At 45.0% G+C, this 13,085-nt stretch overlaps 1 pseudogene; it reads left to right on the top strand.

The window, feature by feature from the left end:
- Positions 1 to 4,488: 4,488 nt before the first annotated feature.
- LOC146180825 (uncharacterized) lies at positions 4,489 to 8,742 on the top strand (annotated as a pseudogene).
- The last annotated feature ends 4,343 nt before the right edge of the window (positions 8,743 to 13,085 follow it).

Raw genomic sequence — 13,085 nt, 5'->3', positions numbered from 1 at the left:
GATCATGTAAATTTTTAATATTGGATGCACCGGTTTATGCGGGCTAGACTGAAGTCTTCCATCGACGCTCGCACGTACTGAAAACGCAGTGAATGGTGTTTTAGGCTAGGCTAGCGTACTTTTTACGCCACATGTAAATAGAGGTATGCGAAGATTGCTTGAAGACAGAAATTATGCCAGCGCTTACTGATGACTTTATTTAAATGTGGGCGAATACATATGAACTGGCAGTCCTACTCAAAACGAAATGAATGGATGAGAGCACATAGCAATGAACGAAACCACATAATGGACGACGTGAAAAAAAAAAAAAATCGCGACTTAGTGCAAGAATATGTACAAACGTATAAAACTGTACAGAACTATATAAGAATATTAATGAACTGTACTAGGCCGTGAATAAATTAAGCTTCTAAATTTGAAAACACACAAGAGAAAGGCAGAATGATTAAAGTCCTCAAGCATGATTACTTGCACCTCCTCAGCTTTAGGTGCTTTACCTGCTCTGCTTTAGAGGTCTGCTCTTGGTTTAGCGACTTGGCATAAAAACGCAATCGCATGAGGACGTAGAACTTCACTATGTTAAGTGTCATTTCTTTGTCATGAGTAGGACAACCAAACTTGAAAACCTCTGCGCTTTGCAAAAACAAAGCAAATTCACGCATGCTATTTGCGTTAATCTTTCTTGAACTAAAAAAAAAATACCGTGAAAGACTCTTCCAGCGTGTGCACGAGCTTTGCAAGCTCCGAGGACGGATAAAGAAGACCGTGGTCGAAGTTTGAGATAAATTGATTTTCTTCTTTTGGTGCCGCGCACGATTTGCTTGAAATGAGATAAGCCGAGCAAGTACTGCATTTTGACTTCTTCATGAACTTTCTAGCGACATATCCTGCAATATAAGCTATGAGACGGCTAGAACTGTGCCTAGTGACGTATGGTCATCTGAAAGAAGGGAATTCAAAGTAGCTTCGACGTCCTCGAGCCTTCCCTCGTCAACCAAACGTTCAAGCTCATCAATAGGATTTGAAAGAAGCTGGGTAGGTTTCTCGCTTGTACGGCTAATTCCAAGTAAGGCATTTACAATTTCAGCATTACGATTTCCTGTCTTTGGGGGCTTCGCTAAGTTGTAAAATGCCAGGGCATTAACTGTCACTAAAAATTGAGCCGGCGTGGGATGATCGTTGCAGCCATTAAATTGCCTCACGATGCCGAAGAGGTTTTCTAGTTTGTCTTGGCTCAGTCTCTATGTGATAATGTATGTAAAACCGCATTTTGCAGATAAGTAGTCAACAAGGTCGACTGTGGACTGCAAAGTTACCCGAAAGCCTTCCGCGGTGCTGTTGCTTAGGAAACCATGGTTTGAGTCAACCATTCTTTGAGTGTATTTCGAGAAGGGAAGGGTTCGAATAGGGAAGGCAGCAGAAAGAGCACGCAATAAGCAAGAAGAAAGAACGAAAGGAAGGAAAAGAGCATTCAGTACAAGAAGGAAGGGGGGGGGGGGGGGGGGGGGGCGAAAGTCATACGAGACGGACGGAACTGTTACTGTGCTCTCTGCAAACATGTGTTTTTCTGCTTGACCAATAATCGCTCTTCGCTCAACAACGCGCCATAGTACAACAGCCAGAGAAGCAACGCGATGCAACAAAATTCACGCAGGAAACGAGCCGCAGAAGCAGACGCCCCACGCGTTTCCTCTGCGGCGCGTGCGCTTGTGATGCGCGCGCCCCCGCTTAGGGTGAGGTCACCCTTTGAACCACTCGACGCCGCTATAGTGCTCTAGAAGATTGGGCAGTGTGTCGACCGCGTCGCGAAATGCATGGGAGCGAGGGGCCGCTTTTGCGATGACGGAGGCGCCGCAGCGCAGAGGGCGCCACCAGCAACTGGTGTGTCAGCCATCCGAGCGCCCCGCTTATGCGCGCTGTGCGGCGGGGCGGATACCGCGCGGACTGTACGTTCTTGTTTGTTTGTACGTCGTCTCGAGCTGTTCGCGACAAGATTTTACAAATATGCCGATAATCGGTGCTCAGTACTGTTAGCAATCACCTTACTTATTTTCCATTTTGGCCGTCGACAAGACCTTGGGGAAGTAACATGACAGGAGTTGGCTCCGAAGAAAACAAATTGGAGAGGGCCGGCGTACGACTCGCACAGCACGCTTCACTCGACGTACAGCTTGTTTTAGCATTCCTAAATCACCTAATTCACGTCCAGAAATGCAGTCGTTTAGAAAAGAGGGCAGTGTGGAGGCAGGATGTATGAAGAAGTGAAACATACAACACGTGCGTTCGAGCGCTGACTAAAACTGGTCACAGTAACCCCATTATCAAAACAGTCCAAAATAGCATATTCCGTTGTTTCCCACGCCAACTATGCCGACTACAGTACGTCACTGAAGCCACAAGGGAAGTCGGCATTCAGTTGGAATGAATTAAATGTGGACTACCCCGCATGGAGGTAGGATGACCTAATTGTTCAAGAAAATATTTCCATTCTAGGGCACGCAAGCCACCGGTAATATGCAAGTCATTGCTTCCAGAAGATCGCTCTAGTCCTGTTTTATGTACATACAAATAAAAAAAAAAGAATAGCTTTGAAAAAGAAATAACGACGGAAAATAGAGGACGCAGAGGCTATAGGGTATACGCTTATTCGCTTCCGCTAGATCATCCTTCTGCGAAAGAGAGGTTGTGAGGCCGGCACGGTTTCTCACCACGAACAAAAATAGCGCTATAGGTTAGAAGCTAGGTCGCAATTTACTCAAAAATTTGGCTCGGATGCACGGTCCTTTTCGACTGCTTTGCACTTCAGATTTTGCAAACTTCCTATAAAATGTGAAGGTTCAAAAAGTTTACCTACTTGGAGCACCAGAAAAGCTCCCACTTGAAGCAATGAAATTTAATGTGTTTTTGCGGCTTCGCTCTTTGCGAAGTAAGCGAATCACGACAAGAGTTCCCAAAGGGAAAATAATTAAATTCCCTTGGAAGTATTTCACGTGTAATATCAACCTTGTTAACAATTATAGTCTGGTTAGTACTGAAAAGAGCACCCGCGGCAAGTAGCCCGATAACATATAGTCCGGTAAGCAGTAGTTGCAAGTATATCCAGTCGATTACTCATATTTCATACCACACACTCAAAGAATAAACACGTATTATGTCCGCATTCGATTTCGGCATTATATTAATTGCTTGCTTATTAGGTGCTCGTCATCTTTTTCGCATTTTTCTTCTTTCTCTCGGTGCGCGCAAAAACTGCATCATACCTGCCAATTCGACGCGCAATTATCAGTGCTTTTATTTTTGTTTGTTTGCTCTGTACCATTCGATGCCAGTAAAGCGTCCGCACTCAAGTGCCCACTATGAACGTATTACGTATGTGACAGGTTTAATTTTTCACATTTTATTTGAAGTAATGCCGTAGCTGTACTTGACTTTTTTTTTTTTTCATTTAAACAGCTGGTTCACCCTTTGGTTAATAGCACGCAAACAAATGTCCGTGATATACGTATATGTTAATCACGAACAAATAATAAATGCTTGAGCCGCGTATACCTTGTTTATTGTTTTTTTTTTTTGCCGGTAAATACCAAAGTACTTTAAATTAGTACGGTAGTGAATAAATGTGTTTTTCTCGCACACTGTATTTGTAATTTATATAAGCGGTGATTAGGGCACATAAAGAACACCGATTAAAGAGATATTTTACAGATTACTGACGATTTAAGATAAACGTCGTTCTGCATTAATAAGCGCAAGCTGCAAAATGTAAGCAGGTGTTCGTAAATAAGGTTTGTAAAAAATAAGTGTTCCTAAGGAGGCCTTACGAAGCACAAGCTTTGATTCGCATGTACACTGTTTTTCTCCGCGTGTTAATAGCGCTCATGAGTAGTAGCCTTTATTCCCTGACGGGAAAAACGAATGCAAAACACCACGCTTCGTTGCAAACATTAAGTACAAATTGCTCATCTGGACGATTTGTAACTGCCCGCAGGAAGAAATGTTGAGAGTTTCAGATAGCGATTCAAACATCGCGCGCTGCTTCGAAGGACTACCCAAGCGTGCACAATGTCTCCAGAGTCCAGATAGACGTAAAAGAATGGCAGGGATCAGTTTAAGCACATGGAATAAGTCTCCTCTTCATCAATTATCACACTAATTGCGTAGTGTCTGAAAATCGCTCCAAAGAGAACCGTACCCCTCCTCTGTACCCCCGCTATCCCGCGGGCGCTACGCGCCGAGCGGCGAACGTGGCACCCCTGTTGCACGTCGCGCCCTCTCGCGGGAGCCGGTTCTTGTCATCGCAAAAGCGGCCCGCTCTCCGGCGCCGGTCGTCACACTGCCCAATATTCTAGAGCACTATAACGCCGCCTCAAACTGTTTTCGCGCGCTCCCTCCGCCATTGTGTTGCCCGCGCCGACCTCGCCGCTCTGCTGTCGTGCGGGCGTCACTGCTAAGTGCCTGCGTTCGCGCGGCTTTCATCGCCGTGCAATGCCTAGATGTTGTGTTCCTCAATGCTCCAACCATTGCGAGAAATGGTTGGAGGATGTTTCATTTTCCCAGAGACTCGAAAAGAAGGCTTCTGTGGCTGGTCCGGATCAAGCGTGACAAGTGGCAACCGACGAGCTCCTCATGTGTCTGTAGTGTAAGTGCCGCATGTTGGTTCAGTGCTGTTTTTGTTGCGATTTACCGCTTTTGCGTTTAGCCAGCTAAGTGTAGTACAAGATTTGTATTGGTCAGATGTCATTTTCGCACTATTCATCTTGCTCGGCGTAAATAAAAAGGCACGCTTCCGCGCCGAACCGGTCATTGTCTGCTGCTTGCCTGTTTGCATCCGAAATTGCATGACACAATGTTTAAGCTCATGAATGCGTACCAAACGTGCTTTCGCCGCTTCTTTTCATTAAAAAATAATTGCCTTTACGAGGCGCTTGTCAGAGAACCGCGGCCGGCACGAATCAAGGCACAGAGCACGACCACAAGCGAGGGCACATAAGCTGTGGCAATTACTCTGCATCTGGGTCGTCTAGGAGCCAACATGAATTCATTTACTTACGATTTTTTGAGTTTTTGACACGTATGCTGCGTTGGGTAGCTTGCGCTGCCTGTTAGCCCTATGCTTCGCCCAACGACACCGCACTAATTCAGTGAATGAGATAAACAGTATATGTTGTTATGTGCAGATTAAGGAGCTCATTCGATTGATTCGACTGATATATTTGGACTACGCTGTTGTCTTGCGTGCTGTTGTTTTCATTCTCGAGCAGGCAATGTGGGGCTAATTCCAATAACACATTCATCTGCAGGCTCATTTCGAAGACAAGAGCTTCGAACAAAACCGCGCGGACGGTTGGAAAAAACTCAAGCCCAATGCTGTCCCAACGGTGTTCCCATTCAAAGGTCAGATACCTCCTAACCTTGGTGTTTGCTACCATGTTGCTTATCGCCTCGTCGTCTACATTTGAAAATTTTACGTGATGAAGTGGTTGATTTGCATACGTGTTAAATTTTCTGCCGCGTCTTCTATGGACCCTTTTCAAAACTTTGGAGGTCAGCTTCTTGGCACAGCAAAATTCCTTCACCTTGGCCGCCAAACCAGCTTTGGAGTCAGAAAAATGTAGAATGCTGCAAACATATATAGTCTGAACAATGCGGCGTTCCTTTCCTTCACACGATACGCTGTCGGGATAAAGGGATTAGAACCAGTTTTGCTAGCCACTCCTTTTTTTGAAGGAGGGTGAAAAACAGCTGCACCTGACGTTTAGGATGGGCCGTCATGGTGAAGAGTCCTTTGCAATGCAGAAAAGCTTACTTCGGAGTTTTGCAAAAGGACCACTATTTTAAATATGTAATGTGCTATTTTTCCTTATTTATATGCTTCCAGAACTTCCTAAAGAGCGAAGACCACCGAGGGACCGAAGTGTGCACATGCCTGCATTATTTAGTGATGACGCTGCCGCACAAGGTTCTTCACCAGAAGGGACAAACGTCCTTCCCTTAAATACGCAAGAAGATCCTCCAGCAGATTCATCGTCAGACGGAGTGATAAATGGGACATTGGTGGCTACAGAAAAAAGCAATGCTAGTGAGCAATTTACTTCGACCACCACGGATGTACGGCCTCAAGAAACTGCAGTGGCTCGTGCGACCCAACCCTTTGATTCTGGGGCAGCAGAGCTTTGGAAGAAGATAGCAGATCTCACAGCAGCCAATAATAAGCTGAAACAACACCACAGAGAATCTAAGAACACTGTAAAAAAATACTACAGAAGCAGAATCGTAAGCTGCAGAAAGAGGCAGCTAATTTCTCACGAAATACGAAGTTTTTAAATGAAGACCAAATTCGTGCCCTTTCTCGGAACAACAATCGTGGCAATTCATGGTCAGCGCAAACAGTAAAGCAAGGCCTAAAAATTAAATTTGCGTGTGGAACCACTGGGTATGAAACGCTCAGAAAGATTGGCTACCCTCTCCCATCAAGCAGAACGTTAGCAAGAAGAATTGAGATCCTGAAGTTTCTGCCAGGTATCCTGCATGAAGTGATCGACGTAATGAGGTCCAAAGCAGAGGGAATGGAGGATGTGGAAAAAGACTGCGTTCTCTTTCTAGATGAAATGGAGATAGCACCCGGATTTGAACTCGACCGTGGAGAAGACGTGCTTTTGGGAGGAACGACCTTGCCCTCGAAGCCTGAAGAGGCAGCCAACCATGCTTTGGTCTTTATGCTAGGTGGGGTAAACCAAAGATGGAAGCAAGTGATAGCCTATGAATTTACTGGTAGGCACGTGGACGGCTCTGTACTCAAGACATATGTCCTGGAAATAGTTCAGATATGCAGCCAGATTTCTCTAAGAGTACGGGCAGTCACCTGTGACATGGGTGCAGCAAACCGCGCTATGTGGAGAGAATTTGGCTTTTCGAGTCACCGCCATTCAACAACTTCGTGCTCGATACCCCACCCAACCCTAGATGGGAAGGAACTTTTTTTCATCTCTGACCCAGCACATGTCCTTAAGAACCTGAAAGGACAGCTTCTAAGCTCTAAAGTTTTCACACTGAGTGATGATACAGTAAGCGAGAACGGATTGCCTTCCTCGAAGGTGAAACTAGAGCATGTACAGGCCGTCTTGGATTATGATGCTGCCAATGAACTTAAGGTAGCACCAAATTTATCAGAAAACCACATTAGTGGTGGACACTTCACCAAGATGAAAGTTGGAGTCGCTGTCCAGCTCTTCCGCGAAGCCCCGCCAGCTATTCGGTTCCTAATAAAAGAAGGAGTGATTGAGCCAGAGGCCGAAACAACAGCGTGGTTTATGGACCTCGTTTCTAGGTGGTACGCCCTTATGTCAGCGCGTCATCCCACCATGGCGCTAAGCCGCAGAAACATGACTAAATATCATGCCGCCTTAGACACACTGCGTATGGCAATAGACACGATCAGAGAACTCAAAATGGGCACTGGATCTCAGTGGAAGCCATCGCAAGCAGGGGTCCTAATTGCAACAACGGCTGTCCTTCGCCTTCAAGATGTGCTTCTTGGCAGTGAAGGGTATGAATTCCTTCTCACGAGCAGGCTGTTGCAAGACTGCCTAGAAAACCTTTTTTCTGTGGTGCGGCTCATGAAGCCAGTGCCCACTGCGTACGACTTGAAGTCGTGTGCAAGCAGATCGACAAGGTATTCCCGGTCGTCAAGCTCGTAACTTGTCGACCTAGGAGTGTGAAGAAAGTGGCTGACGCTGATGAGTCGAAGTGCGCACTTCGACTCATCAGCGTCAGCCACTTTCTTCACACTCCTAGGTCGACAAGTTACGAGCTTGACGACCGGGAATACCTTGTCGATCTGCTTGCACACGCCAAGAAGGAAGGTACAGAAAACGAAATCGATGAAATCAATGATTCGGAAATCCTGTTCATTGAAGAGCTCACGTCAACCGAGTGCCGTATCTTGTTTTACCTTGGCGGTTTTATTTTGAAAGGAATTCTAAAATGCATAACTTGTGCGCAGTGCAAGGCTGCTCTCCTTGGCAACCCTGACGATGAGTATGCTTCCCTCACTGCACTCAAGGAGTACGTCAGGGATGGACAAAACCTCGTATATCCTAGCAGGGATGTAATGAAAACATTGAAAAACTATGAAGAGCATTTTACCGCCGTCAATTCATGGTGTACCGGCACATTTTTCACCATGAAGTCGCCACTTCGTTCTTTGATCGCATATCTTGAACAGATAGACAAGCCCCTTGTGAAGACTTGCATGGCTCACAAAGAGCGAATAAGAAAAATGTTGACTGCTGCGTATGCCAGAGTGAGGCTCCGAATTCATCTTCGCCAAATTCCGAGCCCTCATTCTAGTGGCCACGGAAGCAAAACTTGTGCTGGAGTCAGCCTTGCGTAACCAAGCCGGAATATGAAGTTCCGCGAAAGTTTTGCTTCGAAACCTGAATTCTGCATCTATGTATATATGCAATCACAACTGTTTCGTCAATTACAGTCATCTATTTAACATAGATGTCTACTTTGAAAAAGTGCAATAATGGTCGCGTTCCCATAAGCAGAAATATTGGTAACTTTATTGTGTGTTTTCATAACCACTGAATAAACGATTTCATGTTTGCTTGGGTAACAGTTTTTGTTTTCATCCAGGTATACCAAGACGAACAGGCGAGTGCTTATATTTTATTACCGTTGCTGATAATCGTTTTTTTTTTCAGAACGTGCGAAACCAAGACGCTGTGTCATTGACCGCGTCTGCTCAGTTTTCTTACCCATCCATTGCAGTCACCTGTATTGGGACATTCATAGCTACAAATTTAATAAAGAACGCCAAAGAAGCTTGGGCAGAAATCACCCGATGTGTTCCAGCAGTTCTAATAAACTTAGTAGTTTGAAATTAACTACAAAACAAGTGAACAGAATTAAATGCTTTCAATTGAGGGAGATGTGATCTAAAATAAATGTTCACCCCCCCCCTCCTCCACGCAGTGGATTGTGGCATTTTTCAAGCGTTTTGTTCTCGACATTAAACATGCGCAGGAATGATAACACCAACAGGGCTGCCAATGCCCGTGGTGGTATGCAGAATACGCCTTGTCATAACCGTCATCGAGATTTAACTGAAAAGTGACTCAAAACTTTTTATTTCATGATCCTCTGCTTAGTAACGGTTCCTTTCATCGGAATCTATCGCAAACCTCGGTAAATAAACGTTTTCAGGATTTTTTTTCCTTCTGCTTCTCTAGGAGTATGGTCGCTTCACTCGAGTAAGCGACCTGACGACGCAAATTTATGTTGGGACGGGTTGCTGTTTCCACGCACCAAAGGGTTCAGTGCATAAGAGATAGGTTTTGAACTCTAGCGATAGATTCTAGGAGAGCTTCACTGACATATTTGGCGCATATCTTGTATACCCGCTTTCATTGTTACTGTCGACGCCTTGATGTTGGCTGCTTGTCCTGTTTTTAAAAGCACAAGGCAGGCTCTCCAACAAAATTAAGTATTATATTCTCATGGAAAACAAAAGCGCACCAGAATATTCCCTATTTTTCTTACTTTAAGCGCCCGCGGCAAGCCAGAAGCGAGCAGACCTCCCCCCACGAGAACGAAACCTGTATGCCGCGGGCGCGAGAATGGCGGCCGCCGTAGCAGACGACGCAGCTATAACGCAGCTGTCCTCACCCTGAGCGGAGGCGCGGGCATCGAGGCACCCTAGCTCCTACGGCTGACAGCGCCACCTACGCTTTTCATCGCTCCGGCGACCACGTCGCTGCCATTGCCGCGCGTCGAAGACGGCACACTTCCCAATTCTAGAACACGCGGGCGCGCTTCCAGATCTCTATCCGTTTCCTCGCGACCATGAGGGACGCTCCTGAACGTCAGGAGCTCATTTTGCGACGCTACCTCAGCAACATACATGATGAAGGAGGCTATTGATATTGATACTTCAAAATAATAATAATTGGTTCACAGGAAGGGAAAGGCGCAGTAACTGTCTCACTTGTTTTCTGTGGACACCGCAACCGCGCTGTAAGGGAAGGGAGGAAGGTGGGAGTGAAAGTGGAAAGAGAGAAAGAGGAACCGTAGTGGAGGGCTACGGAGTAATTTCGACCACCTGGGGATCTTTAACGTGCGAAGAAGATTGTAAAAAGTTTGAGAGATCTCGGCTGACAACGCAAAGTAGCTGTGCGGACTTCACGAGAGTTCGATGCGTCACCCAAAGGTAAGTTCCTTTCACAGTGTCGGCGCTTCTAGCCAGTAATATATGTATGTGTATGCGCATGCAAGCGTCACTCGATTTTTCTTGTGCCATTTAGCTGCAGCACGACAGCATTAAGGCGAACTGTGCAATGCTGTTGTAATGTGAACTTTATGCTTTACATAAGAGCAATAATTTCGCTTTTCGTTTGTAGCAAGGATTGCGCAAAATTTATTTGCGTGCGCGCGAAAGAGAGTGCGTGCGTGCGTGCATGTGTGTGCGTGTGCGCGTGTGTGTGTACGTGTGCGCGCGGGAAATTATACGAACCTGATAAATGCGTGCTTCTTTACATGTTCTCCATGATTCATCACATGACCAAAAATTCTCATGGACGTGCCTTTCCGGGTAGAGAAAGAATTTGTAAAAATCTGCATCTTCATCGAAGAATACTGGAAGAGTGACAACGCGGTATGTGCAACACTTTGAAGTTGATGATGATTATACATAGCTGATTTTTTTTCTTTTTTTTTCATTCAACTATATAGCGTTAGCAATTTAGCCTTTCACCTGTAACCGTCTGTAACTACATATACAAATCTGCATGCACATGCATATATAGATTGAAGAATGATATCAGAGGCACTATATATATATATATATATATATATATATATATATATATATATATATATATATATATATATATATACATATACATATATATCTCCGTCGCTATGGTTGAGGGTGGCGCTGGTTAACACTCTCAAGGTTCATATACAGACAACATAAATACACAAGCAAGTAGCAGGGGGGACAGCGGCCGATGTAGCTCAGTTGGAAGAGCACCGGACGCGATATTCGGAGGTCGTGGGTTCGGTTCCCACCATCGGCACGTTGTTTTTTCTTCTACTTTGTGTTTAATTATCTTTCCCCTAAACAGATTACATTACTAATTTCTGTGATTATCCAAGTAAACATTAAAAAAAGAAGACATAAAGTACCATCCCCAGCGCTTAAATTTCCTTGGCCTCGCCGACTGTTGGCTTCTTTCCTTCACACACACACACACACACACACACACACACACACACACACACACACACACACACACACACACACACACACACACACACACACACACACACACACACACACACACACACACACACACACACACACACACACACACACACACACACACACACACACACACACACACACACACACACACACACACACACACACACACACACACACACACACACACACACACACACACACACACACACACACACACACACACACACACACACACACACACACACACACACACACACACACACACACACACACACACACACACACACACACACACACACACACACACACACACACACACACACACACACACACACACACACACACACACACACACATATATATTTGTGTGCGTATGCATATACACTCGGTATTTCGCGGTATTTCGGAAGTACTCGGTATTTCTTTGTTGAAGCGCGCGGGGAGAAAATATTAAAAGTGGTGTTGACAGCAGCTTAATGATGTTAATTGAACTTACTGTTACGAAACGCGGTAAAATATTCATCGGCGGCAAAAAATTGCAGGACAGGAGAAAATATTTTGCTTTCCTTGAAGTGCCGCATATATGCTGTGGCATATACGCGGCTCCAGCTTTTATGTGTTTGACATCATTCGTCTTCGATTCCATGACGCGCCCTGAAAAGTTTCGTCCCCGTTAGTACAACGAACAGAGCTTGATGCGAGGGCATCGACTGCGTCAACATTCCATGACCATAAACAGTTAAGAAAGACTCAACAGAAACCTCTAGGGCTGCAGTGTCAGAGCCAGCAGTTCCTACAGGGCCTTCAGAAATGCATAGAAAAATCGTGGAAGGCTGGGAAAAGTGCAGTTCAATTCTTTATCATTATCATGACGAGGAAGTTCTCTCCGAAATGACTTTTTTTACTATGCTTTCAGAAGGCTAGCCAGTTCTTTGCCAGAGAGTTCTGGCGGCTTGCATGTACAAAGTTCACCAGTAAAGGAATGTTCATCTCTGAATGTTCATACTGAAGGATATAGGATGATGGCCAATGCCTCAGTAACCTGTGATTCATTGATAATGGTACCTTGCAAAGTAACTCAGGGGACGAATTTAGATAGGCAAGGTAGAACAATAGGACTAAAATTTTATATGGAGAAAATGAAAGTAACACTTAACAGGCTAGGAAAGCAAATAGGAGTTTACGATAGGTAGCAAGGACCTCGAAGTGGTTAGGAAATATGTCTTATAAGTACAGGTATAGCTACCGCCTGTCTCTTCGATGGCAGTCAAATAACTAGGAAAATAAAATTGACTTGGAGTACATTTGGCAGGTACTAGCTCTCAGATCATGAATGGCAGCTGCCCATTAGTATCCCTCAAAAAGTAAATAGTATATGTGACAGCTGTATCTTTTCGGTACTGCCTATTGGGCAGCTATGAGAAGGCTAATAAAAAGGTTTCAACACAACTTTCAGACAATGCAGACAGTTTTGATATAGAAAACGATAGGTTTAACACTAAGAGACAGTAAGTGAACAGAGATAGTGGCCAGGAATAAACGTGAGTTATTAATATTCTAGTTGAAACCTAGAAGAAATGGACATGCAGGGCATTTAATATTCAGGCAAGCTAGCGGATGGTTGCTATAGGGTAACTGACTGCATTTCAAGAGAATGCAAACGTCACAGAGAGAGGCAGAAAGGTGGGCGGATGAGATCAGGAAGTTTGTGAAGACTAGGCGGGTGGAGCTGGCACAAGACAGTGTTTATTAGCTCATGTATATGGCAGAGGCCTTTGCACTGCCATGGGTGCAGTCAACCTGATGACAATGG

The sequence above is a fragment of the Amblyomma maculatum genome, chromosome 8 (assembly GCF_055883805.1).
Source record: "Amblyomma maculatum isolate TAMU_Amacu chromosome 8, ASM5588380v1, whole genome shotgun sequence".
Taxonomy (NCBI): Eukaryota; Metazoa; Arthropoda; class Arachnida; order Ixodida; family Ixodidae; genus Amblyomma; species Amblyomma maculatum.
The sequence above is the reverse complement of the archived record's forward strand: the minus strand, read 5'-3'. Positions and strand labels throughout refer to the sequence as shown.